The 25923-nt window shown below is 45.2% G+C and overlaps 1 long non-coding RNA gene across 1 annotated transcript; it reads left to right on the top strand.

Annotated features, from left to right (window-relative positions):
• The first annotated feature begins 555 nt into the window (after positions 1 to 555).
• On the top strand, positions 556 to 4284 carry LOC108503395. The gene is made up of 3 exons (XR_001876817.1): positions 556 to 1680; positions 2958 to 3030; positions 3527 to 4284. It is a non-coding gene; the product is annotated as an uncharacterized LOC108503395 (long non-coding RNA).
• The last annotated feature ends 21639 nt before the right edge of the window (positions 4285 to 25923 follow it).

Genomic DNA, 25923 nt, shown 5'->3' with positions numbered 1-25923 from the left:
GGAGGCCCCGCCCGCAACGGAGGCCCCGCCCCACCAAGCTAGGCTGCGCCGCGCGAACCGAATGATGTCATGCTCCGGAGCCGCGCGTGACCACCGCGGCCCGCCCTCGCCGCCCATTGGCCGGCGCCCGTGGCCCGTCAGAGCAGCACCGCCCCCCATTGGCCCGCTTCCCCGCCCCGCCGCCGCCCCGCGCCACATAATAAACAATCGAGTAGAATGCGGCGGGGGCGCTGAGGGAGCTGCGTCTTGGCTCGGAGTCCGCAGCCGTGTAGGGAGAAAAGCTTTTCCCGAACGTGCTGTGGCGCTCGCACGGAAAATTGCCTTCAGCCAGAGGGTACTGCTGCACCGAGGACCAAGCCGGGCCGTCTCTCGGTTTTCCCCGACCCCCTTGTCTCAAAGCTAAGTTGTGCCAGGTTGCAAGTGCCCTCCGGACTTGGGCTCCGAGGCGGTGCAGATCTGTGTGTGGTGTGAGGGAAGGGCCTGGGTGGGAACGCGTCTGGCAGCCAGGTGTGCAAATCCAGTGTGCCGAGTGCCCAGCGATAAGGGGACCTGGAAGCTACACCTCTGAAACTGTGTCAGTGTTGGTTGTCTTCAGGGGACAAAAAATGTCCCAGAGGTGGCTGTCCTGTCCACATGATGCTGTGCAGAGAGATGCAGCCTCAATCCTTGCTTCGATGTAGTGGTTCTCACACAGCACAGCCCTAAAATAACCACCTTTCACAGCCCTGCTTCCCTTTAACTGCGAACACGAGTCACACTTGTACAGCAGGATTTAATCGAGGATCAAGTGATGAGAATCAGGGCTGCGGGAAAGGATTTACCTTTGCTGAGGCTGGCAGCCTGGCCTCTCCTTTGGCGAGCAGGTACCCACATATGGCCTATTTCACTTCCTTCAAAGAATTAATTATTTTCTCCTGTACGTGGCCCCTGGAGGAAGAAGTCTAAGCACCTCCCTCACACTGTCATCCTCTATTTCCAGCACTTGCTCTGGAGGTGTGCGTCCTGGTCCTTTTCCCAGAACTTTGTGTTTTGTTCTCTGACAGATGTTCAATGTAAAGTACATAGACACACTTTGAAAAGGGACTGTTCCCCTCCCTTCCCCATGGCAATGTTATTATTGCTAGGTCATGGCCTCTCCTTGATTGCACCCGTGAATCCTGAATCCCCACCCTCTCCCCCAGGCAGCAATACGGGTTCAACAGGCTGGTTGAAAATGGAGTGCGTGTTAGGCTAGCCTACCTCCCTGGTAAGATATTCTTCTGGAAGGTCAGAGGGAGGCATCTGAACCCTATCAGGCAGAACGAGGAGAAGCTGACCTTGTGTCTCCTGGTGTGGGGGGCCCTGCAAGGCGCACAGGGGGAAGTCCGTCCCCCCGCAGGAATTCAGAAAGGGTTCAAAGGGGCTGGTGAAGTGTTAAGCAAAAGCACTCAGCGGCTTAGCACGTGGTGGGGAAGTCGATTATAAGCACTTGCAGCTGGTTCTCTCTCTCACACCCTGGAGGAACTGGGTGATTGCTGACTCAGGAGCTGCATCAAGTCAGAGGAACGGGAGGGCAGTCATATTTCTTGAGTGCCTGTGACACACTGCAAAACGATGGGATAGCAATGGGCACCTCCTACTTGCTGTCCCGTCTTGGAAGAGCGATCACAGCAGCGTGCTGTGAGAAGCTGGAGCCCATTGGTATGTGCTGGATGTGCTCTGGAAAGGCTGTGCAGCCGAGGCCATGGGTCTCGTCTTGCATGGAAACGTGTCTGAGCTCTGAATTCCAGCGTTGGGCCAGGGGGGAAGATAGGCACAGAGCTGCCCAACGTGGGGTGGTTCTGGGTATGTGAAAGGCAGAATGTCCTGTATCTTGGGATCCCAACAACCTAAAAATAGTACTCTAGAGCCTCCAGGATTAGGCATCAGTTGAGCAGAGGCTGTTGGGAGGGCAGTTTTGAACTTTAATGCCTCAGTTCTGCCCTAGCCCTGCTTCTGGTATTAAAGACGTTACATTCCTTGCTGCTCATGTGAATGTGACTTAAACATACTCAGGGCAGGCAGTTATAGCAAACTGCCCTGCAAACTCCTCCTGGAATCTGAAAAGTTGAATTCTTCCATTCATGCGCACCCTTGCCTGGCTTGCAAAATCATTCCCTTCAGTCTAGCAAACTGCTCTGTTAAAGCTGTGCATCTGGAGTCGTTCACTGCCAGTTTACCTGTGGAGAGGCAATAATACCAAGACCGAGACCTGATTTTATTTTTTTTTTATTTTTTGGGGATACCATTTAGTGAGAACATGTAATTGAATACATGCTGAGAACTGATCTGCTGAAGAGCCTGCTGTTTCTAAACACAATAGCAACTCTTCATAATAGGCATGTTTAGCTTAAAATATATCAAGGTAGAGGTATTATAAGCCTTGTTTAACCCAAACAGATTTTTTCCTTGGAAGCAAACAGGGAAAACTGGGGAGAAACTGTCACGGAGGTCTGACAGATGTTCAAGTATGTGAAGCTTAAAGAGGAACGTGTGCTATTCAGTTTGCTCACAGACGCTTTGTGACCTGTGTCTTTGCAGTAATGATGACACAAGCTTTTTTGAATAAAAGGAAGAAATTAACTGCCTTGGCTAATTGTACTCTTGCTAGCGAGCTAACCAAGGACACCATTTGACTGTGAAAATTGTTGGTGCACCCAAATCCCTCAGCTGGGGAGAATATCTGGGGTGTTCCCAAATCTGTGGATCAGAAGGGCTATTTAAAAATCTTCCTAATTGGAAAATTAACCACTATTACTTTAAAACAGTGGTGCACTGCTTTGAAAAATTAAGACCATATGGAATCATTTATTACTTTTCAATATGTATTTAGTCTCTGTACAATTTTATGTACTTGCTAATGCATAAAGTCTTTTGGAGCAGGAATAAAGCGCCACAAAGCATGATTTAATGCTATAGGGTCACCAAATCTGTTTCAGATTACTGGATGTTTCAATCTGCTGAAAAGAAGGGGCTGTCCCTGAACCAATGAAACAATAAAAAGGAAGGGAGGTGAGCTCATAAATCTGGAACACTTTGGAAATATAGTGCACATATCAACAAAAACTTTTAAAGGATTCAGTGGGGATTTGGTCACATAAGAAATAAAATTATGAAACAAATTATATGAAGTAACAGGAAAGTTAAAACAAAGTCAGTATTAATAGTATAATACTTGGTTGCAATTTAAGGCATCTTAATGAATCTGAACAGTACGGGCCCACATAAGCATGTGACTGTAAGAGAAAATAGGAGCAAATAATCTGGGAGTGCACAAAAGTGCTTTTGTTTGTAGTTCTGCAGTCACTGGAAGTGCCTATTCTATTGGTTATTCACAAACACCTCTGGCTCTTTCTTCCAGAAATCCTATCCAAACGTTTTTGTTCTGACTTAGAGGAGGACTTTGTGCTTTGGCTCTTTTTGTGTGGTTCAGTCTTGTGGTGGTGTCCTTCCTCTGGCAAGGGCCTGAAATGGGTCTGATGGTGCCTTTTTTTTTTTTTTTTTGCAGAGTGACAAGCTGTGGGGCAATCTTTGCTCTCAGGGGCTGGGCACTTTCCTTTCACTGGTTCAGCAGAGATCAACAAGAAGAGGCTGAGTCTGAGAAGTTAACCATGCATGGTTCAAGCCACCTGGCAATGAGCTCTGCAGGCATAGGAGGCAGCCTTTCTGCCTTTATCGTGAACCTGAGAGCAGTATAACCATCTGGCTGGTTATAATTTAACAGAAACCCCGTTTTTTATCTTGCTATGCTGATGTGCTTTCTTTTAAATGTCATCTGTAGAGTTTCCCAGTGAGTGGAGAAGTTTTGCTTTGTATTTCTTACAGATACTGACAAAAACTAGTCCACTGGATTACCATAAACCTAGCCATATTCTTTCTTAGAGGCATGAGCAAGCTGAAAAGAGTTTGCAGTAACTTTTATACTTCAATCAAAATATTTTTCAGTATATAGTTGTCATTTTTAACCAGTAGACTAATTGACTGGTTATTTTATTAATGTTGAAATCTTACAATTTTAGAGGAGTTATTAAGCATGTAAATTAATCTTCAGCTTTCCCATGGCACTGAAGCTTGTTCATCACTGTTGTGCTTTCCATCATTCTTTAAACCCTTGGTAATTGATAGTGGTAATTTCAAATAAGTTCAGATCTTTTGTTCAAAGTAAACTGAGCATGCATGCATCTTCTGAATCAGCACCTTAACGTGACCTCTCCTGTCTGCTCAAATTATTAAAATCAAAATAAAGTTCTTCAGACAAAATGAAGCCAGTTGAATGAATACATAATAAGGATTAAAACAAATACCATGAGGAGTAATTGCTGTCTTCGATTAACTTTCATCCAGTCCATATATCTTAGCCATTGGAAAATCTTAAATAAAATCTTCTTGAAAGTCCTTTCAAACTTTTTTGAGAGTAGTTGTCAGTTTAGGCATGTATCCCAACTTTAACTTGTACGTATGGTAAAAATATTACTTGCCCATAGATGGCAATAGCATTACATTGCTGAATTAGCCCTCAGCCTATGAAATGAGGGTGTGATGGTGGTGAACATTAACCTTGGGAATGGAAAAAAAATATCTTGCCTTTTCTTTTTCTTCTTTTTTTTTTTTTTTCTTGTCTGCAGCAGTGGCAATGGGGACTGTTCTATTTGCAGGAATGTTGGGACTAATCATGTGAGAAAAGATCTTGGAGTGATGAGGCAGCATATTTCCCATGTCTGAGGTCAGGATTTGTTCTGTGAAGCTGACCTTTAAAACAGCCTGAAAATGAGGAACGTGGCACCAGAGAGCAGAGCAGGAAGCATGAAATGATGTAAGATATGTTTCTTCTGCATATGAAATACTTTTTTTTTTAAAGCTCCAGGTTTGTGATTCAGCATTTTCTGCCACTGATAGAATATAAGAAAGGGGAAAATTCTGTAGCAAAGAGAAAGTCCCTATTGTTCTAAGCAAAATCTAATAAAATATTAGCCATCAGGTATTTTTGTTCCCTTCTGTTGAGTTGGGGTGGAGATTATATTTTTCCCAAATCACTCTCCCCTCAACCTCCTGATCTGAGAGCCCTGGAATTGAAGACAAAGTTTTGTTTAGGCACAGCCTGGACACCTTGTCTACATGTAGTGGGTGTGAAGTACCTCCAGCTTTGTTGGCATTGGATTCCTGAGTGACTGCTGTTTTTACTTTGACAACCGACTGCAGGACAACCCTGCAATGAGAAAGCTCTGGGGTGCTGGTGCTGGGTGGATGTTTGGTGCAGGACAGGCAGCCCTGCAGGACTAAAGCATCAGCCCAGGTGAGGTTGCCAGCCTGGGTTTGATCCCAGGTGCAAGATGATGCAAGACCTCAGACACAAGCCCCCCTCTCTGAGCTTATGCAAAAGTGCCTTTACTGCCTGTTCTTTCTTATTTCTCGTCTTTTCTTCTTGTGTGCTTCCTCTTGCTGAGATGCATGAGGCCTGATGCATCTGCTGGATGCCCCAGCCTGTTGCTGCCTCTCTGATCTGAGAAACCCTGCTGACCTCTTTGGAAGGAGAAAGTGAGGAAGCCATTTCATCCTTCTCCCTCCTTGGAGACTGGTTCTGTGTTAAGATGGCATTTATCTCTCTTGTTAAAGGAGGTGGCAGCGTTGGGGAGCACTCACAGGTACTAGAGCTCAGCTGTGTGCATGATGAGACTGGTCCCTGGCACAGTGTTGGCCCAGGCTGTTAGCACTTCACAAAACAATTCCCTGCTATGGACATAAAAAGTCTGTCTGCAGTTGTTCCACTTTGATGGGTAAGAGAGTTTAACTGCCTGGACGTGGCTCCTCTGTGCCCACTGGCTAGTTTATCCCTATGGATGTGGCCTGGGGCAATCTGTGCTCAGAGTGGTACCTGCACAAGGACAGCTGCTTTCCAGTGTTGCATTGCATCATGGTGAAGAAGCAGGGAGAGAGCCTTGTCATGCTTTCTTTTTACCTGCTGAGTTGGCAGCACCAGTGAAGGTGAACGATGGCTGGTTTTTGGTTGCTCCAAATGCCAGACAGAAGGAAGCCTGCTTGCATCTGCCTCAGACTCTGAATAGATTTCTTTTTTTAAGAGTCTTAAGGGACAAGCAAATGGATATGAGCATGTACTGTGAGACCAGCACTGGGACGGCTTGCATGTTATAAATTGATATTGAAAAATGGGTGGTGGAACATTAGAGCCACACAAAATGATTCAGAGCCTGAAGAAAATGCTTTGCAATGGGAGACGTGAAGCACTTGCTCTCTCTACTTTATCAAAAAAGGCTGAGCAGGGAATTGATTATGATGGTGAAGGAACTTTCTTGGCAGAAAAATATCAGGTACTGAAAGGCTCTTTAATCTAGTAAATTATGGGAATGTGTTGCAGCAAGCTGAAACTAGATACATTCATATGAAAAACTGGGTGTAAATTTATTGGAATGAAGGTGGTTAATCACCATAACAAGCTGTCAGGGTATCTGGTGCGTTTTCCAGATGTGTCCAAGCCAAGACGGGCCTGTTTCTGATGGGTATGCTCTAACCACAGTCAAAAGTGTGAGTGACACTGTAGTCAAGTCTCAGGCAAGGTAAGAAGGTGAGGTTTGAAGGGCTGTGATATGCGAGAGGTCTGACTAACAGTTCCAAAAGGAACTGTGAAGATCTAATGGTTCCTATCTGTCCTTAACCTCAGAGAGACTGAGAAAAACAGCACTTAGCAGGAAGTGGAAGGGAAGAATCAGAATGACAGCCTCACCAGTGGCACATTTGTGTGCCCTCTGTTTCTGTAAGGACTTGATCTTTCACCTGCTCAGGGTTTTACTAATGTTTCCTCTACACCCATCATAAGAGCAGCCTTTCTCCAGCCCACAAGCCCTCCGTACAGATTGGCATTGGTGCCTTTCATCTCAGGAGAGCATGAATAAAAATTTGAGATGCTCAGTGGCTCATATGGTAGCTCAGATAAGCAGTTTTCTTTTTGCCTTTTTTTAATTTCATCTTCTTCCACTTTGGACTTACCTGTCCTTCACTTGCCTGTTCTTCACACCTTCCAGTTTCCCTAGTATGCATTTCCTCATACTGCCTTTGCCACCAGACTCAGTGCACTTTGCTGTGTTGATACTCTCTAGTGCAGGATGTCTTGGAGGGTGCTTCTTATTCATAATCTGACAAAACCAACCCTGTCTTTCTTGCACAGATTTCACACCGGATGGGTATGTTGGTGATGTGCTGTGTAGATAAAGAGCTTGTCAGGAACTTTTTGATAAAGTGCCTTTCATCCAGAAGTACAAATTTGTAGCTGCTGTAGCTATTCACAGGAACATGCTATGGTATCTTGGCAAAATACCTGCAATCTGTATCTAGACAAGTGCTCTAAGCTAATTTTAAAAACAAGACTTCTCTTCTAGAAAAGCAATTGGTGGTGGAAATCAAAAATTTCTCATCTCCTGTTGCCTTTTCCAGGGTCCCAGTACTTTCTACTTTCCTGCTTATTCCGCATCTCCTAGGGATGATGCAAGTGCTTTATTCTCTCAGACCCTAAGACAAGCCTGCTGGTTTCTACTTGTTCCAGAGGGTAATTGTGCACAAAGTCAGAGTTGAAACAAGGCAAATGATTTCCACATGGTGTCTATATCTTGAAGTTGGAGAGATGTGGATTTGAAAGGTGAACTGTTTAGTGGATAAGGCATTGGCTGGATGGATGCAGCCAGAGAGTTGTGTCAATGACTCCATGGAGTCTATGTCTAGGTGGAGGCTGGTGTTGAGTGGTGTCCCTTGGGGTTCTATCTCTTTAGTATCTTTATCATTGATATAGCGAGATTGAGTGCACCCTCAGCAAGTTTGCGGATGACACAAAGCTGAACGATGCAGTTGACACTCCTGAAGGATGGGCTGCCATCCAGAATAACCTGGACAAACTTGAGAAGTGGGCCCACGAGAACCTCATGAGTTCCAACAAGTCCTAGTGCAAAGTGCTGCAACTGGGTCTGGGCAGTCCCAGACATGAGTACAGGCTGGAAGAACTACTTGAGAGCAGCCCTGTGGAGAAGGACATGGGGGTTCTCATGGATGAAACACATCCTGGGCTGCATCAAAAGAAGTGTGGTCAGCAGGTTGAGGGAGGTGATTCTGCCTCCTCTGCTCTGTTCTCCTGAGTCCCCACCTGGAGTGCTGCATCCAGGTCTGGGATCCTCAGCACAAGAAAGACAAAGGAGGGCCACAAGGATGATCAGAAGGATGGAGCACCTCTCCTACCAAGACAGGCTGGGAGACCTGGGATTATTCAACATGGAGAAGAGAAGGCTCCAGGTAGACCTCGCTGTGGCCTCCCAGTACTTAAAGGGGGCTTATAAAGAAGAGGGAGAGAGGCTTTTTACACAGGCATGTAATGATAAGGCAAGACGAAATGGTTTTAAATTAGAAGAGGGTAGGTCTAGATTAGATGTTAGGGAGAAATTCTTTACTATGAGTGTGATGAGACATTGGAACAGGTTACCCAGAGAAGTTGTGGATGCTCCACCCCTGGAAATGTTCAAGGCCAGGTTGGAGAGGGCTTAGAGCAACCTGATCTAGTGGAAGGTGTCCCTGCCCATGGCAGGGGGTTAGAACTAGATTATCTTTAAAGTTCCTTCCAAACCAAACCATTCTATGATTCTATGAAATGAAGGGGTGGAGTTGTTGTCCCGTTGTCATGCACTTGTCGTCAATACCCACAAACCATTAACCTGGTCCATAGACTCTCTGGAACATAGAAATTAGAGGCAGAGCAGGGCTTTAAACTGAGATCTCCAAATAGTAAGTGAGACTCCTGAACTTATTTTTATGTGGGGGATAAAAGCTTTTAAGAATAAGAAATGCTGAGGGGGGGAAGGTGTTGATTTGGGGGGTTGTTTGTTTGTGTTTGTTTGTTTTAGGATTTTTTTGAGGACATGCAAGCAGTTTTCCAAGCAGTTTTCCTGAAGCCCACATACCTCTGGAAAGCAGTAGAAGTATCTGCATAAGCAAAGAGCTCCAGCACAGGGAAGTACAGAGGATGTAAGAAGAATAAGGTTTTGGCTGGAGAGATGGAAATGGCTTAACCAGGCACCAGGTGAAGTCCTGCAGTAGCTGCTCTTTGCAAAGACTGCAGCTGCAAACAGACCCAGGCAGGAGCTGACCCAGACTTTAAGGAACAATCAGTTTTAGAACTGAAGAACCCCTGTTTTAGGCTGAACTTAACCTATGTCTAAAACTTCTTCAAAACATTGGGGGAATGTTGCTTTTGACCAAGCTTACTCTGTACCTTGGATTCATTTGCTTAGTGACTGGCCAGATGAAGTGTCAGAAAAAAGATTTACCTTTGCTCTCTGGCTCAGATTAGTTTACTGTTGTCCCCTCAGTTAATCTGCTTTTACGTGCATATCTTGCTGCTAAATGTGGGTAAAATAAGCAGCTAGTCCTTTTACTCTCTTTCCTTTCAGCTTGTTGATTGCAGGATTCAGTCATATGCATGGTAATGTGTAACTGAAAGATGTTGGCTCTGCCCAGCTGGCTTAGATCTCACCTTTAAGCCTGTACTCAAAAAGACCTACCTATTCTGAGCAGCATGGGAAGCTCTCCAGGGCCCAGAATGTGAAAATTAATCAATTCTTGTAGAAATATTTCTGTAATGCTATGGAATCCAGCCAAGAGACATGATGAATGTGAAACTGTTTTCTAGGACATTCAGTTTCATTTAATTTTGTCATGCCCATAGAACTTTTCAGCAAACATCCATGTCCTTCCATCCTGCATCCTTCTGTGATGTGGTTATCCTGGCAATCCAGCTGATTTTCCAGAAAAGTCCATCAAAGTTCATTGACTTGCTACATTAAAGGCCTTCAGTAGACTTCAGCATCCATTGATTGCAAGTTTTTTCATGGGCTTGGACTGTTATGAGAGGAGATCTGCAGAGAGGGTTATGCTCTGGCATGCTTGATTGGAGCTGATTTTCTTTTTCTTGTCTCTTCTTCACTCTGGATGGACCAATAGTCTTTCTTGTTTCTTGAAACACTGTGGTAATTTTCCTACATATCATCAGACTTCCGTTCCAGCAGGTTCTCTATAGGAGTGAGGTTACCTAGGAAAAGTCTCCTCTGATGTACCTCCCTTCGATGTGTTTGTACAATAGTTTGACTTAAAAAAATCTCAACATAATTTCTTCCTCTAGGCAAGCCACAGAGGGACCACTGTCTGACAAGTTTGTCTATATTTTCTCCTTGAACTTAGCCTTTTTATTAGAGCTTGAGGATTAAGAAATATGGCCTGAAAGGTACTTACTTAAGTGTGCAACAACACTGAGCATTGAAATGCCTGACTCACTGAATGCCATGTGGGGTGCTTGCACTCTGTATGGGGAGAGTTTGGTGTCTCAGAAGAACAGAACCTTACTGCACAAGGAGCTGCTTGCACCAGTCAACAGAGGGTATGAGCCTGGAAGGGGAAGTCACACAGGAAAGACCAAGCAGACAGCTACTCCTGTGAGAAAAACAAACAATTTTAAAAATCCTAAATCAGTACAAGAAAACCCCCATGAAATGTTAAACAGAAGTTGTCTCGTCCCCTCTAGTACCTTCTAGCTTCCTTGCTCATATTTTTGGAGAGGATACAGCCTGCACAGTCTCCTCAGGATACTGGCAGTGGAGAGGATTGCTGCAAGCTGAACTCTGTGAGAGGAGGAGGAGGAGAAGTGGAGAGACTGATGATGATGGGGTAGCAGAACAGGACTAGGGAGCTTCTTGAAGCTCTTAACCATAGTAAGCCCAAGCAAGTGCCATCTCTTTTTATAAAGGCATAGTCATGGGGTTTTCTTTGAGGAGTCCACCGTATGCCAAATCCTACCAGTGCTCTGTCATGATTTTTTGAGAACAGTGTCAGGATCCTAGCAGATGAAGAAGACCACATTAAGAAGATTCCTTCACTAAGATACAGAGAGCAACTTGTCAACACAGCTACCCTTAAATGTGGGGAATTCACAGCTGTGCCTGAAGTTGTGTGAGTCTCCCTTTCTCATAAGACCACTTGTATGTGCAATGAGCATCCCAGAATTACTTAAAATCCCAGGCATGGATAGTGCTACCAGCTCTACTTGCCAAAAAGTTCCTATGTGGATGGGCAGCAGTGATCCCCACCAAGAACTTCTGCACCCCAAGGTGGAGACAGCCTTCCATCACCCAGCCAACATGATTCCAAAATGTGCTAAAAAGGATGGGTTGGAGACAAGGATCCAGGCATTGATATGCCTGACTGAGAAGTCACAAGGTAGCCATGCAGAAGTCCTGGGCTTTTCAAAGGCTTTTTGGGGCCTACCTGTGGCTTCACTCAGGAGCACACATGCCCTGTACCCTGCACCAAGGGATCCTGCATAGCGCAGTGGCCAGGAGGATTCAGCTTGAGCCATTGCAAGGCAGCATCTGGTCATGACGGGAAGGCTGGGCAAGGATCAAGCAACATGAAATATTGTATTTAGCTGTATATAAAGCAGTCCCATTTCAAGGATGCCCTTACTTCCCAAAACCAAGTTATAATTGACTGGTTGTGTATTAAAAACAAATCTGTGGCATGGTGAAGGTTAGGTCTTGAATGTCCTACAGAAGGCTCTTCTCCCCACAGCCCCTCAAGATCCCTCTCCTCCCTGTTTTTGTGTCCACCCTGCCTGACACGGGACACAGGTGTCCCCAGAATGCTGTATCCCATGCCAGGAGTAGGGGTGTTTGGAGTCTCCTTTTTTTTTTTTTTTTTTTTTTTTTTTTTTTTAAAGCATTTCACAGAATCACAGAATAGGGTTAGAAGGGACCTCTGGACATCACTCAACCCTGACCCTTCTGCCAAGGCAGGGTCACCTGCCAAGGCAGGGTCACCTGGAGCGGGTGACACAGGATCTCATCCAGGTGGGTTTTGAATGCCTCCAGAGAGGGAGACTCCACGACCTCCCTGGGTGGCCTGTTCCAGTGCTCTGCCACCTTCAATGTAAAGAAGTTCTTCCTCATGTTGAGATGAAACTTCCTGTGTTTTAGTTTATGGACACTGCTCCTCGTCCTGCCCCTGGGCATCACTGAAAAGCGTCTGGCACCGTCCTCTTGGCACCTGCCAATGATGAGGTCCCCTCTGAGTCTTCTCTTCTCTAGGCTAAATTTTCTGAAAGGAATTTCATGCCAGGCTAGCACGGTGTATTTGTTTGACTTTGTTCTCAGCCTGACGGTGACACTCTGGGGCGTATTTTACCTACTTCATTCCAGGCCGCCCCGCCCGCCGGAGGCCCGGCCGCGGTGCGCGCTCGCCATCTTGTGGGCTCTGGCCGCCTTGCAGGCCGCCCTGACAGCCCAGCGCCGTCTGCGCTCGGGGTTGTAACGCGAGTTTTCCAAAGCAGTTGTAGAATATAAAAAAGATATATATGGCACTGGAACAGGTTGCCCAGAGAAGTTGTGGGTGCTCCATCCCTGGAAGTGTTCAAGGCCGGGTTGAATGGGGCTCTGAGCAACCTAGTCTGGTGGGAGGTGTCCCTGGCCATGGCAGGGGGGTTGGAACTAGATGGTCTGTAAAGTCTCTTCCAACCCAAACCACTTTATGATTCTGTGATTCTATGATTTTACAAATTAGGGTAGGAGAAAGCCGGAGGCACCGTCCTGGAACAGGCAGTCCCTTTTATCACTGGGAAATGGCGGACCACAGAGCGAGTGGATGTGTTTCCAGAGCCACAGCAGGTGCAACTCTTGGGGCAGGGAGCTCTCTGGATGAGTCCTTCCATTATCCTAAGAACAAGTATCCCCACAAGTCCTTGCCAATCTAGGACTTTATAGCCTCAGCCTGCTAATTTTTTACCACTGGAGAGGCCAGTGTGTGCATGCTTTGGAGAAGACAAGCAAAGAATGAGGGAATGCATTTTGACTGGAAGTGGCCACCAAATTGCAAAAACAATGAGCGTGGTTGATGAGAAATTGCCTGCTTGGCACAACCACAACACCTTAGTGAAGAGAGTGATGCAAGTGCTTGAACCACTGGCGTAGCAGAGGGTGAGGAAAAAATGTTCTCTTCCCTGAGGAAAGAGGAGAAATCCCAACACACGGTGGAGCCAGATGATGGCGTATGATGCACCCAAGTACAAAAGTATTCCTACAAAACAGGATTAGGGACTAGCTTTGCCTTATAAATCAGCCTTTCATGCTAATTTACTTTTTATTCTGCTTTAGCCTGGGCTCTCCATTTTGCTTGGATTATGGAACAGTGGTGCCTGAAGTCACTTAAAATACAGCATTGAACTTGTCTGTTGCCACCGATGGTAAATGCACTAAAGTTAGAGGAGAGGAAGCCACGAATCCTGACAGCGTGTCTAGCCTCTCCCTTTCTCAGGAGCATCTCAACCCAAGTGAAACAGTAAAGTCTCCCCAGGACCTGTGACACAACATCAGGGGGGCTTTGTGCATCCCCCTTGCATGACTGTGGGAAAGCTGGGAAGTAAAGGTAATAAGAAGATAGGAGCTTCTGTCTGTTTTAAGCTAAAAAATGGGAAGCTATTCTGAAATACACTTTCCCCTGCTTTTACCATCTGCTTACTGTGTTATATGCAAGCAAAAAATTCAATCATCTTTCTGTTTAAAAGACAGGAGGCACTAAAGCCCAATTCCTCCATTGTAGGGACCCACCTTCTACTCTACCCAGTTACCCAAGTACATCGAAGGATTTTGACCCAAGGGCCGAGGCTTCTGAAGCTCATTTCTCACATGGGACATAGGAAGGAGCTTGTGGCATTAACAGCTCAATGGCTTCAGCTCTAAATGAGCTGGCAAAGGTGTTCTCAGCCCAGAAACTTTTTCTATTTTTTTTCCAGCTGTAGCAATTGATCAGAGAAGCAGGTCATAGAATCATAGAATACCCTGAGTTGGAAGGGACCCACAAGGATCATCCAATTCCAACTCCTGGCCCTGCATAGGACTTCCCCAAGGATCACATCATGTGCCTGAGAGCATTGTCCAAATGCTTCTTGAACTAAGAAAGGCTTGGTGCTGTGACCACTGCCCTGGGGAGCCTGTTCCAGTGCCCAACCACCCTCTGGGTGAAGAACCTTTTTCTAATATACAACCTAAACCTCCCCTGACACAACTTCAGGCCATTCCCTTGTGTCCTGTCACTGGTCACCACAGAGATCAGTGCCTGCCTCTCCTCTTCCTGTAATGAGGAAGTTGTAACTGCAATGAGTTCTCCCCTCAGTCTCCTCTTCTCCAGACTGAACAGACCAAGTGACCTTAGCCACTCCTCACATGGCTTCCCCTCAAGGCCCTTCATCATCCTCATTGCCTTCCTTTGGATGCTCTCTAATAACTTTCTAACTTTTTTATGTTGTGGTGCCGAAAATTGTACACAATATTCAAGATGAGGCTGCACCAGTGCAGAGCAGAGCAGGACAATCCCTTCCCTGATGCAAAGGACATGATTGGTTGTCCTTCCTGGCTGCCAGGGCGCTGCTGACTCATATCCAACTTGCCGTCAACCAGGACCCCCAGGTCCTTTTCCATGGCACTGCTTTCCAGCCTCTCATTCCCTAGTCTGTACGAACATCCAGGGTTGCCCCAACCCAGATGTAGAATCTGGCACTTTCCCTTGCTAAACTTCATAGGTTGGCGATTGTCCAGTCTTCGAATTTGTTGAGGTGTCTCTGCAGGGCCTCCCTGCCTTCCAGGGAATCAACAGCTCCTCCCTATTTAGTATCCTCAGCAAACTTGCTTCGTATCCCTTCAAGTCCTGCTTCCAAGTCATTTATGAAGATGTTGAAGAGCACAGGGCCTAAACGTGGAGCTCTGGGGAACCCCACTAGTGACAGGTCACCAGTCTGATGTTACCCCATTCACTATCATCCTCTGTGCTCGACCCGTGAGCCAATTGCTCTCCCACCACATGATGTGTTTATCCAGCTGTGTGCTGGATAAACATTTTGTCTGGAAGGATTCTGTGAGAGGCAGTATTGAAAGCTTTGCTGAAGTCTGAAAAGATGACATTACCTGGCTTCCCTCGGTCAACTAGGTGGGTTACCTTGTAAAAAGAAGTTTGGCAAGCAGGACTTTCCCCTCATGAAGCCATGCTGGCTGTGACCGGTGAGCTGGTGCTTTACCAGTTGGTCGTGTTTTCCTTGCAAACGTCATTTGTCTTCCACACCAAGTCATTTATGACACTTAGCCTATGATTCATCATCGTTGCCTTGTTTTGTAAAACTAAGTTAAATAAACCCTGGACCAAGCAGAGAAAAACTGCAGGGCTGCCTGGATACTACACTGTAGAAGTGGATGGTTAAACAGGAGGCAGATGTCTGTTGAGCCTGTGAGTTTCACAGAAGGAGGAGCTGAGGTGGAGGAGTGGGGCTGGGGGAAGAGGAATGGAAGGCACCCAAGCACTGTACAGTCAACCAAAGTCAAGCAAAGGAATGGCAGGCAGTCCCTGTTCAGAGAGGGGACACTAGTTCTCAGACTGAACAGGAAAAGGCAATCTGGCAAGGACAAGGACACAGCTTTGTAATGGTACAGGGGACCCCTGGAAAGACCGTGAAATGAGAACAATCAATTAACAAGCTGCTGTGGCTTCAGAAAAGCAATTATAGACATACTGATGTAATGAGCACATCTGATGCACAGAAGCTATTTAACCTTCATCCTTGTGCCTTATAAAGCACCTCTGGGGCACTGGGTAAGGCTGTTAATTATTAAGGTCAACCTTAGCAGACAGAGGTGTCCTCAAGTATGGGTTGCTGTGATACACTCGGATAATTTCTCCATTATGTCAATAACTAATTTCCTGAATTGTTCAAGAATTGAAAGATTAGCATCCATTAACCAAGCCTTAACTCATGGCTATGGGAGCAGTTACAGGCCACAAGGACTTCGAAACCCCTTCATAGCTCCTTGAGTACATGTAATATACATACACACATATATATACACACTACTCCACCAGCTTGTTTACACAGTACTGCACCAGCTTGGCAAAATAAATAACCAATGCATATAAAAAGCCTGGGCAGGCAGTGACAGGCATTGGCTTGAGCAGATGTCTTGATGTTTGAGCACTGTCTTCAGGTGCTCTGAGAGCAGAGGATGAAGTCACTCTGACTTTTAAAGAACTGTGTACTGAGGGATTTTAAATGAACAGAATCACAATCAGACCAAAATACCAATTATTATATTTACTACCAAAAGGGCATTTTTAATGAAAAAAAATTTAAAAATTTCATACAACAGACATTTCATGGATTTGATAAACTGTGACTTATTACATCGTTCACCCTTATGCTGCAAGACAAATCTCATTGCTTTTATTTATGCAGGCCATATAATTTTTTGTACCTTAATGCAAACATTTTTTTCCAAGCACAGCCTGTGAAGAACCAGTATATTTGGAAACTGCAATATAGGTTGGTAGGAAATTCCATTGGTTTTACTGTTTTGCCTCAAAGCCAAGCACGACTGGAAAAGCAGCTATCCTGAGCGGAAGCTGCCTGAGCTGGCACACCAATTGCACTCAACTTATGGAGAAGGGAAATGGCTGTGTTACTGTGTCACAGCATTATACGTGTCTGAGCTTACCTGCCTGAGACTTTGCTGGCTGACTGCCTGGAGTTAAATCAAAGGAGGCTGAGGAGAGACAGGAGAGAGGAGGAAATGAAACAATGACAGTGATAAAGCCTAATAATACCAACGGTCCTTCAGAGGATCAGTGGGGAGCGAGGCACTGGAATAAGTGCTGCCAGCCTGCTGCCAGAAGGGTGAGAAGCTGTTTTACCAAGGCCAGCAATGAACACGAAAAGATAATAAACCCTCCCCCAGCATAGACGAAAGGACGGGGGAGTGGAGGTAGGGAAAGGAGGTGAGAGCGGCCCTTTAAGGAGAAACACTACTGGAGTTGCAGCTGCACCTGGGTGTGCAGCCAAAGCTGGGGACCAGTGGGCTGCGGGATGGGATTTCAAGGGCTTGTCTAGGCTGCTGGAGAAGTGAAGAAGAAGAAGAAGCACCAACACCTTAACCCTGTCTCCTGCCCTCCCTGACGGGCTTTTGGGTGTACTGCCGGGTCTTCTGCCCCAAAGGGACAGTTTCATCTGTCCATTGCAGGCTGTTGAGAGGGGAAAAGGTTGGCAGTCAGTGTTCAAAGACAGTAGTCCTGTTTATGTGCCAACACAGTGAGTAGGGTGGGGGAGACAAAATGGGGGTGCCAGCCCAGTCAGAGGGAGCTGAATGTGGCAGCAGCCCACATCTGGGCTTGTGCCCTGGGAGAAATGGCAAAGCTCGAGTGGGGAGGGACGCTTCTCCCTCACCTGGAATGATGTCTGGCTTTTTTTCCCCCCCCACAGACATCCTTTATTAGACCAGTTGTTACTACCTATCCCCACAAACTTCATCTCATCTGTGTCCTTAGACTGCCATGGCTGCAGCATCACTGCTGCAGTCTCACTGAGGTACCTGTGAGCTGGGGGCAAGCGGCTGTGGGAGAGGCCATGGGGGGAGAACAAGCCCAGGTGCACCACACACTGGAGCCGTCTGCCCACTGAAACTGGCCAGGCGGCTGTGACTGAAATCTAATTTTCCTGGTGCATTCCATGGACATTTTAATCAGCGTTTTCTACAATCTACTTGGCAAAGAGGCTCAGTTGGCAGCTGCCTGACTGAATGGGCTTTGCACCCAGTCTAACCTTCTCCATTCGCAATTTCCAGGGCTGGAAAACCTCTCTGTCTCACTCTCAGAAGTTTCTATAGCAATCATGGCCATCCCAGCAAAGCACTGAAAATGGCAGCCCATTCAGATTGTAATTTTGCTGGACAGTAGTTGCTCCTCTCTCCCCTGGCCTCTGAAATGTTACTTTTTGGGAGTTATGAACTGCAACTGGACGATACTGGTCCTCTGCCTATGTTTTCAGCGAACTTCACTCCCCCTGTCCCCCAAGGAACTTTGTTAGGTTTTTGCAGCACATTTTAACCTCAATTAACAGGGGAGCATTGTTGGGCACATCATACCTCAGCTACAAGAAAGACCTGATGTGAGCGATGCTCTTAACAAGCCTGCAGGAACAAACTTCACCACCCAACGTGTCATATTATGACCTGAACATTATCCATCACTGTAGGTAGAAAAAGTTACACAAGTGTGTTTGGCTTTGCAAATTGTAGAAGGCCGGAGGACTCAAGGCTTTTTTCATCATGTCAGTGAGCTTACTTTCCCTGGTTCAGTTGACTTCAGCTTAAAAAAATCACTCAATCTTTTCATACTTCGTCTTTCAGTGGCTGTGATTGCGCTTAATTACTGTGACACCGAAGAACCACGTGTTAAAAATATGTTAAGTAACAGAACTAAAGGTTTTGCTTCTTGCAATAAGAGGATGTGGTAGAATTATACCACAGCTTGTGAAGGAATCAATTAACCATTTCTTAAGCTCTTCTAATAATCTTTCCCTATACTTTTTTGGCTATTGTTGCCTGCTAAAAAAAATTAGCTTACAGCTGAGTAAGGGGAATTGTGGATAAGTGTTTGCAATTTGGCTTTGGACTGACACAGTGTGGATTGCACTCAGAGAATTTGAAGTCTTTGCACTGGCAGCAGTACTCGAATCTGGGAATATAGGATTCGCATTGGAAGAGTGGATTTTTATAACGATTTAAATGAACAATTTCAGCTAGAGAGTGGATTAACAGAGCCAACTAAACCCTTCACCCTGACAAAGAACTGGCGGGAGGACTATAGAAACATATCCAAAATTTTAGCAACATGAATGCAGAGTAATAGGTCAGTGAGAAGCATTTCTGTAATTTAATAGCTCTCTTAGAATTCAATTCAATTTAAAACAAAAGTTGTTTTACAAATACATGGAGAATGGAGAAGGCTGGAGAGGGAGCAAGTGGCCTGCATCCTCCATCTGCTCCATCCTCCCTCTACTCTCGCTCTAGGGACTGCCACTGCAAGTCCTCCCTCTCAGTAGACAGGAAGGCAAAGCAGGCAGTGCCCCAACCCAAGGTTCAGAAATATCTCCCATCCTGCAGAGACATGGAGGCACCCCCAGGTCCCACATTTTGTATTTCACATGTGCCAGAGCTCCTGAGGCCCAAAGCCAAGCAGCAGGAAACTCCAAGCCCAGGGGTCTTGGGGAAGCTGAGACACACAAACCTGTGTTCCTACATCAGAAATGAGGTTACAGAACAAAAGAAAAATATTAAGTATCCCAGGTCAAGCAGCAATCTTCACTGACAAGAGATGGACACGTTGGGGATTGCTTATCTCTGAGAGGAAATGCATTGGCAGGATACAAGGGAACATCCACTGGACATACAAAGCTGCAAAGGCAAATCAGCTGCACCTGCTCATGAGGTATTTCAGACGAGGCAGCAAAACAAAGGGATTTTTCTTTTTAAGCAAAATTTCTAATTAGACCCTGATGGCTCACTGCTGTGGGATGTTTGAAGAAAAAACAAAAGCATCCTAAATCGGTCTGGAGAAGGGTCCAATGTTTACATGAGTGACATGGCATGCAACCATTGGTAAGGGTACAGCCTCTTCTTCACAAACCCGTGTGAATCTGTAATGGAATAGTAAGACATTTTCTGGATGCTCTTCTCAAACACTCGATACTGCACTACTGCAAGCAACATAGTGGAACAAGTTGGTCACAGCTTGATATTCAATATGACAATCTCCTTCTTCAAGAAATGGGAAGATTGGATGTTTCCAGTAGAAGGTATAGAAATAGCCCTAAAACTTAACCCCTCCTAAAACATTTTACACCACTGGTTTCTCAAGCCTGAACTGTAAAACACTGCTGGCCATCTGTCAGCAAGAACTGTCTGACTGTCTGCCACTGGCATCCATGGAGAAGTGCCATATTGCAGCCTTGCTCTCCCATTCTCAGCACTTAGAGGTGCTGCTTGAGGGCAGCTGCACTGGGGAGCCCTTCCAGCCCCTTCAGTGTGGGGACACCTCTGCTTGCCTCTACGTTAACTAACTGCTTCCCAGGGGCAATTTTCCAAGCTGCACAAAACCCGCAACAACTAACCACAGAACTAACTAGCTGACAGCAAATGCAGATCTCGAACAGTAAGAATCCCAGATTAACAGGAAAAAAAGAGCACTTTAATTGTGGGTTGCAAAGAGGTAGATCGTCTCACCCTCAAGTTGCTGGAGAAAAGTCAGAGGTAGAAAAAATGGGTTCTAAACCCAAAAATTAGGGCTGCCTGCAGCAGTAACTGAGGTGGACAAGTCTAAACTGCTTCTGGAGGAGGAGGTTTCTGATAAGCTCTGGATATACCCGCCAAAAGCTGAGCCATGTGTAGGGCAATGGCATACAGTGCTACAGCTTGTACAGGAAACCAAAGTGCCCAGACACTGGCAGTGATGCCAGTCTGGGTTTGCCCCTTGAATACAGAGATTTAGAAAAAAACATCACACCAAGTAATGATGATCAGAGGCTGGAGCACCTCTCCTCTGAAGACAGGCTGAGAGAGTGGGGGCTCTTCAGCCTGGAGAAGAGAAGGCTCCAGGGAGACCTTATAGCAGCCTTCCAGGACCTAAAGGGGGCTGCAAGAGAGCTGGAGAGGGACTTTTCACAAGGATACATAGTGACAAGACAAGGGGGAATGGCTTTAAACTAAAGGAGGATGGGTTTAGAATGGATAATAGGAAGAAATTTTTTACTGTGAAGGTGGTGAGACACTGGAACAGGTTGCCCAGAGGAGCTGTGGATGCCCCGTCCCTGGCAGTGTTCCTGGACAGGTTGGGTGGGGCTTTTCAAATCCAGGCTGGATAAGGCCTTGAGCAACCCGGTCTAGCGGGAGGGTCCCTGCCCATGGCAGGAGGAGTTGGCACTAGATGATCTTTAAGGTGGTTCCTTCTAACCCCTTAACATTCTATGATTCTAATTAACAGTGTGTCTGCCTATCCAGAACACATACCTAAAAGTTGCATGAATAAGTGAAATGTTTATAAAATCTGGATTTATTATTTTTTTTATTTACAACATAAGTTATTCTCAAATAACAGAAGGATTTGACAGTGTTCAGTTTGTTATATATTAGATTCAAAATGACATATTTTTTTAAAAAAGCTCAGTATACAAGGAAAATCCCAACAGAATTTGCAAAGAGCTAAGGTTGTAATGAATCATATAGGAAATTTGTCATTACAAGTAAAAGAAAATCTATACAAATGGTTTAGGGTTTTAATCACAAATCTAAATATTTTTTCTTTAAATAGACTCTTAAAATAGATGCATTATTTTAAAAAAACCATCACTACAAAGAGGCACATGGTGTTTAGTTGATGGCATTAATTCTGCAACCCAAACAAGGAGACTAATCCACTTTGAGTAGCTAAATTATTTTTTTGCACTATTTACATACTTTACTGAAGTATTTTCCTCCCAGAGTCTGAGCAAGCATCTTAGAATATTAATGAGGGAAGCCTGGCAGCACTCCAGAGTTAGCAAATAAGAAAGTAACATCATTCCTATTTTATCAACAGGGAAACTGAGGCATCAGGCGTATTGAGATCCAGGCAACTGCAGAAATTAAAATCATGAATCTTGATCCTGTTTGCCAGGTCTTGATGGAGAGACTGTTCTTCCTCCTTGTTAGAGGGTTGGTGACCGTGCTGAGCATTGTTTGAAACCTGGTCAGTTGTTCCTTTTCATGTTTAGATTGCTGAAAAATAGGTGATAGCTGTCCAGCTGTAGTGTCATCATGAACATCTTTACTCAAAAAAAAGTCACTAACAGTTTTCCTTTTCAGATCAGAAACCAGCCACAGCAAAACATGCTTCAATCCATCCATCCATCCATCCAAAAGATCTTCAGTCCCTCCAAAGCCTTTGGAAGGCTGTCTTGTTCTATCCAAAATACTGCAATTGTTCCCTCAATCTGTGCAAAAACAAATACTGAAAACCAGTAACTCTGAAAGACAGAACTGCATTATTTATTTAAAAAACAAAAAAAGTTAAATTTTCGGGCATTGTGAACATTCCTTTGTCAATCGAGTGTTTGAAAGAAGTTAGTTAAGAGATTCTCAGCCAGGACGTGACCTTTAGAAACCAACATGAAATGTTTCACATGGTGCATAGTCCCAAGTATTTTACCTCCTGTGACAGCAAAATATCATAGCACATCAATATTAAAGGTTACTTGAAAAGACCTTTAAAAATAACTTGTTTGCTGAGTAACTAAAGGAAATAAAAACTTGTTTTAGATTTGAGATTACGTGAATTTGCAAATTAAGGAAAATCTAAAAAGGCAGAACTTGAACTTGGGATTGAAGTGTCCAGCAATTTTTAAGGCCATTATGGAGTGTGCATAATTTACTCACAGGCATCTTACTGCTAACATTTTGGCAAATACACCATCTTAATGTGGGAATAAAAAGTCCTGGACCATTGCTGTCTCATAGCAGCTAGAAGCAGGCCAGGCAGCAGGGCACAGGACAGCACAGGTGACCCAGCACCCTGGGCAGGACATACCCAGCATTGTTCATGGTGCCCCAGGGCAGGATTCTGCCCCAGGGCAGTGCCAATTGCATGAAGTTTTCTGACTCCAGAAGCAGTGCCTCCAAGAAACATTACACACACTACAGCATCATTAGCAGCATCATAAAATAAGCAAATAGGGCCTCACTTTCTTTGGGGAGGTAGATGGACATAAATGTGCTTCTTCTGCGGTTCCTGGGTGAATCTCCACCCTGGCATCTGGACTGGCTGACAAACCTGTCTCCTTATGGGCCTGACCCAAAAGTGGCAATCCACCCTCTGCAGTGCAAGCACAAATACTGCACAGTGATTTAAGCAGCTTTTCTTGTTTTCAACCCCAAAACACTTCTGGAATCTTCCCCATTTCTTCTCCTTGATTACTGATGGTACCTACCAGTGACTCCTAACAGGTGGCTTCCTCGCTGGCCAAGGAAAGACTGCACTGTGGTTTTATTTAGCAATATGCCCTAGAAGCAGCACTGGCTCTGGAGGCTTTTGGGAACTTTCCTCCTGTGGTTCGATGGAGCTCACCTATATCCTCAGAGGCTTCCAATGATACATCAGTCCCACTGCATTTAGGAGCTTCCAAAAACCTGGGGCATCCGAGTTTGGGGTGTGCACTCAGATTGCAGAAAAGCCTCAAATAACAATTGGCAAAGCAGCAACAGTTTGAACACAAACAGGGATTCCCTGGTTAAAGGAGGTCAGTCATCACCCACACAGACTGTGGAAAAGCACTTCCCTGTCCCAAGACAGTCTCTCTGGGAATGCAGAACCTGCCAGGACCTCTTCTCTCACATCCCAAACATCTCACCTGTGTTCTGCAAGATTATGCACTTCCCCTGTACCACATGACAGAGGAGGACATACAAGCTAAACATGTAAACAGTTTTTAAAAGAATATAAATAAATATCCAGATGCAAAGTGCTTTAGGATATTTACCACCATCTCCCATTTTCCCACAACACATTCTGGTTCAGAGAAGGCAGGAGGCATTTGAATGCTACTGGAAAAAAGTCAAGGCTGAAGCTTCAGGTAAGTTATCAGCACAGACTCAGGCTGATAAGTACAGACTGCCATGTATAAACATAGAAGCACACACACTTAAATTATATATATTAGTTTCATCTAGATTTATATATACACATATAAATTAAATATACATATGTGTTTGTATATACAGACACACATGCATGAATCTCAATAGTCCCTCTGTTGAGAAACTTAATCCAAATCTCCGAAAACATACACCAATTATTTGTATATTTTCAAGTATAAGCAGCGTATTCTCTTTCATAAAGTTTTCATAAATATGCATTAAAATTCTCTGTGGTAGTCACTCTTGTGGGAATAATAACATAATTGCATGAGTTGCAAACTATAAATATAGGCTTTAAACATTATTTGAAGAACAGGTATAGCCAGTATAAGTAAATTCCAGGACCAACAGAAGGGATCAGAACAGAAAACCAGACTTGAGTATGTGGCTCCATAAGACAGGCAAGTGCACAGGACCTCTCCAGCCCTCCCTGCTGCCCAGACGGTCCTTTTAAAAGCTTTCTGTAATTGTGGTGGGGGCTACGACTGAAACAATTTGATCAGGCTTAACAAAGGCAACAAAAAATGTTTGGTAACAGATAGAAAAAGGTCATGTTGCAAAATCCAAGAAAACCTCTCAACTTTGGGGGCAGTGTGTTACATATCTCCTCCCTAAGAAATGAAGGCAATCTTTTCAGTCCATCTACATGTTTTTTCCTACTCAAAATTTCTAAATATGCCCTTAAAATGACTGTTTATAAAAATACACTGTAAGTGAATGCACACCATGCCATGTTTTGTTTCAGTGAGATTTAAAAAAACCTGCATTTTTAACTAAAATATAAAATTTTCAACTACAAGCATAAGGATGGATGATGTGTCTTGAGGTATCAGTTACTATCCCACCTTTTCCATAAAACACATTCCTATTGTAATATGATGAATTGCTTCAGTAGTACTGTGTACTACTCTCCCCAGACTAGGGCAGGTGTATCAGCAGCAGTGGAAGGTTTGGTATAGATGAAGCCTGAGAAAATTCAGGGTACAGATATGTCACTGGTGTAGAGGCAGCATATCCAGACTTGCAAGAACCCCAAAATTTAGAAAGAGTATTAACTGGCGTTTATGTTACAGCATACCCTGTCTTATCATAGTCTCTTTTCCCATCAATTACTTAAATCTTAATCCTGTGCAGTTTCAAGTACCTTCAAGCTCCTCCTCAGGGTTCTCTCTTGGTTCAAACCATTAGTCTTCAATGAACCAGGCTGAGCAACAGCCTGATTACAAAAAACTCCTAGAGCCTGAAAGCCAGCAGATGGCTAGACTCAGAAAATAGAAAAAAACCCCAAAACATAACACACTACAGAGGAGTTCCAGGATTCTAGCAGGTGACTCCACCACCTTCCTGGGCATCCTGTTCCGATGCTGGACAACCCTTGCAGTGAAGAAACTCTTCATGATGTCCAACCTGAACCTCCCCTGGTGCTGCTTGAGGCTATGTCCTCTCATCCTGTTGCCAGCTGCCTGGGAGAAGAGACCCACCCCCACCTGGCTACAACTTCCTTTCAGGCAGTTTAAAGAGTGCTAAGGTCTCCCCTGAGCCTCCTTTTCTCCAGGCTAAACACCTGCAGCTCCCTCAGCCTCTCCTCATAGGACTTGTGCTGCAGACCCTTCACCAGCTTTGTTGCTCTTTGGACTCACTCCAGCACCTCAAGGACCTTCCTGTAGTGAGGGGCTCAGAACTGAACACAGGATTTGAGATGCAGCCTCACCAGTACCCAGTACAGGGGGACAATTGCTGCCCTTGTTGTGCTGGCCACACTATTCCTGAGATAGGCCAGAATGCCATTGGCCCCCTGGGCACACTGCTGGCTCATGTTCAGCCGCTGTTGACCAGCATCCCCAGGCCCTTTTCCACTGATGAGCTTTTCAGCCACTCTTCCCTCAGCCAGTAGCACTGCAGGGAGTTGTTGGGAGCAAAGGGCAGGACCCAGCACTTAGCCTTATTGAGTCTCATACAATTGGCCTTAGCCCAGGCCTGATCCAGTCTGTCCTGTCCTGATTGCTCTGCAGAGCCTTCCCACCCTCCAGCAGATCAACACTCCCACCCAACTTGGCATCCTCTGTGAATTTAGTGAGGGTGCACTCAATCCCTTTTTCCAGATCATGGATAAAGATATTAAACAGGGCTGGCCCCAATACTGAACCCTGGGAAACTCTACTGGTGACCAGCCACCAGCTGGATGCAACTCCATTCACCATCACTCTCTGGGCCCGGCCATCCAGCCAGGCTTGAGGAAGAGCAAATGAAGGCCAAATTTCACATGTCCACACACTGGTGGTACAAAAAAATAGCTAAGTCACTGTGTCTTAAACTTGAAAGACAACTG

The sequence above is a fragment of the Lepidothrix coronata genome, unplaced genomic scaffold (genome assembly GCF_001604755.1).
Source record: "Lepidothrix coronata isolate B3197 unplaced genomic scaffold, Lepidothrix_coronata-1.0 Scaffold5, whole genome shotgun sequence".
In the NCBI taxonomy this organism is placed as follows: Eukaryota; Metazoa; Chordata; class Aves; order Passeriformes; family Pipridae; genus Lepidothrix; species Lepidothrix coronata.
The sequence above is the reverse complement of the archived record's forward strand: the minus strand, read 5'-3'. Positions and strand labels throughout refer to the sequence as shown.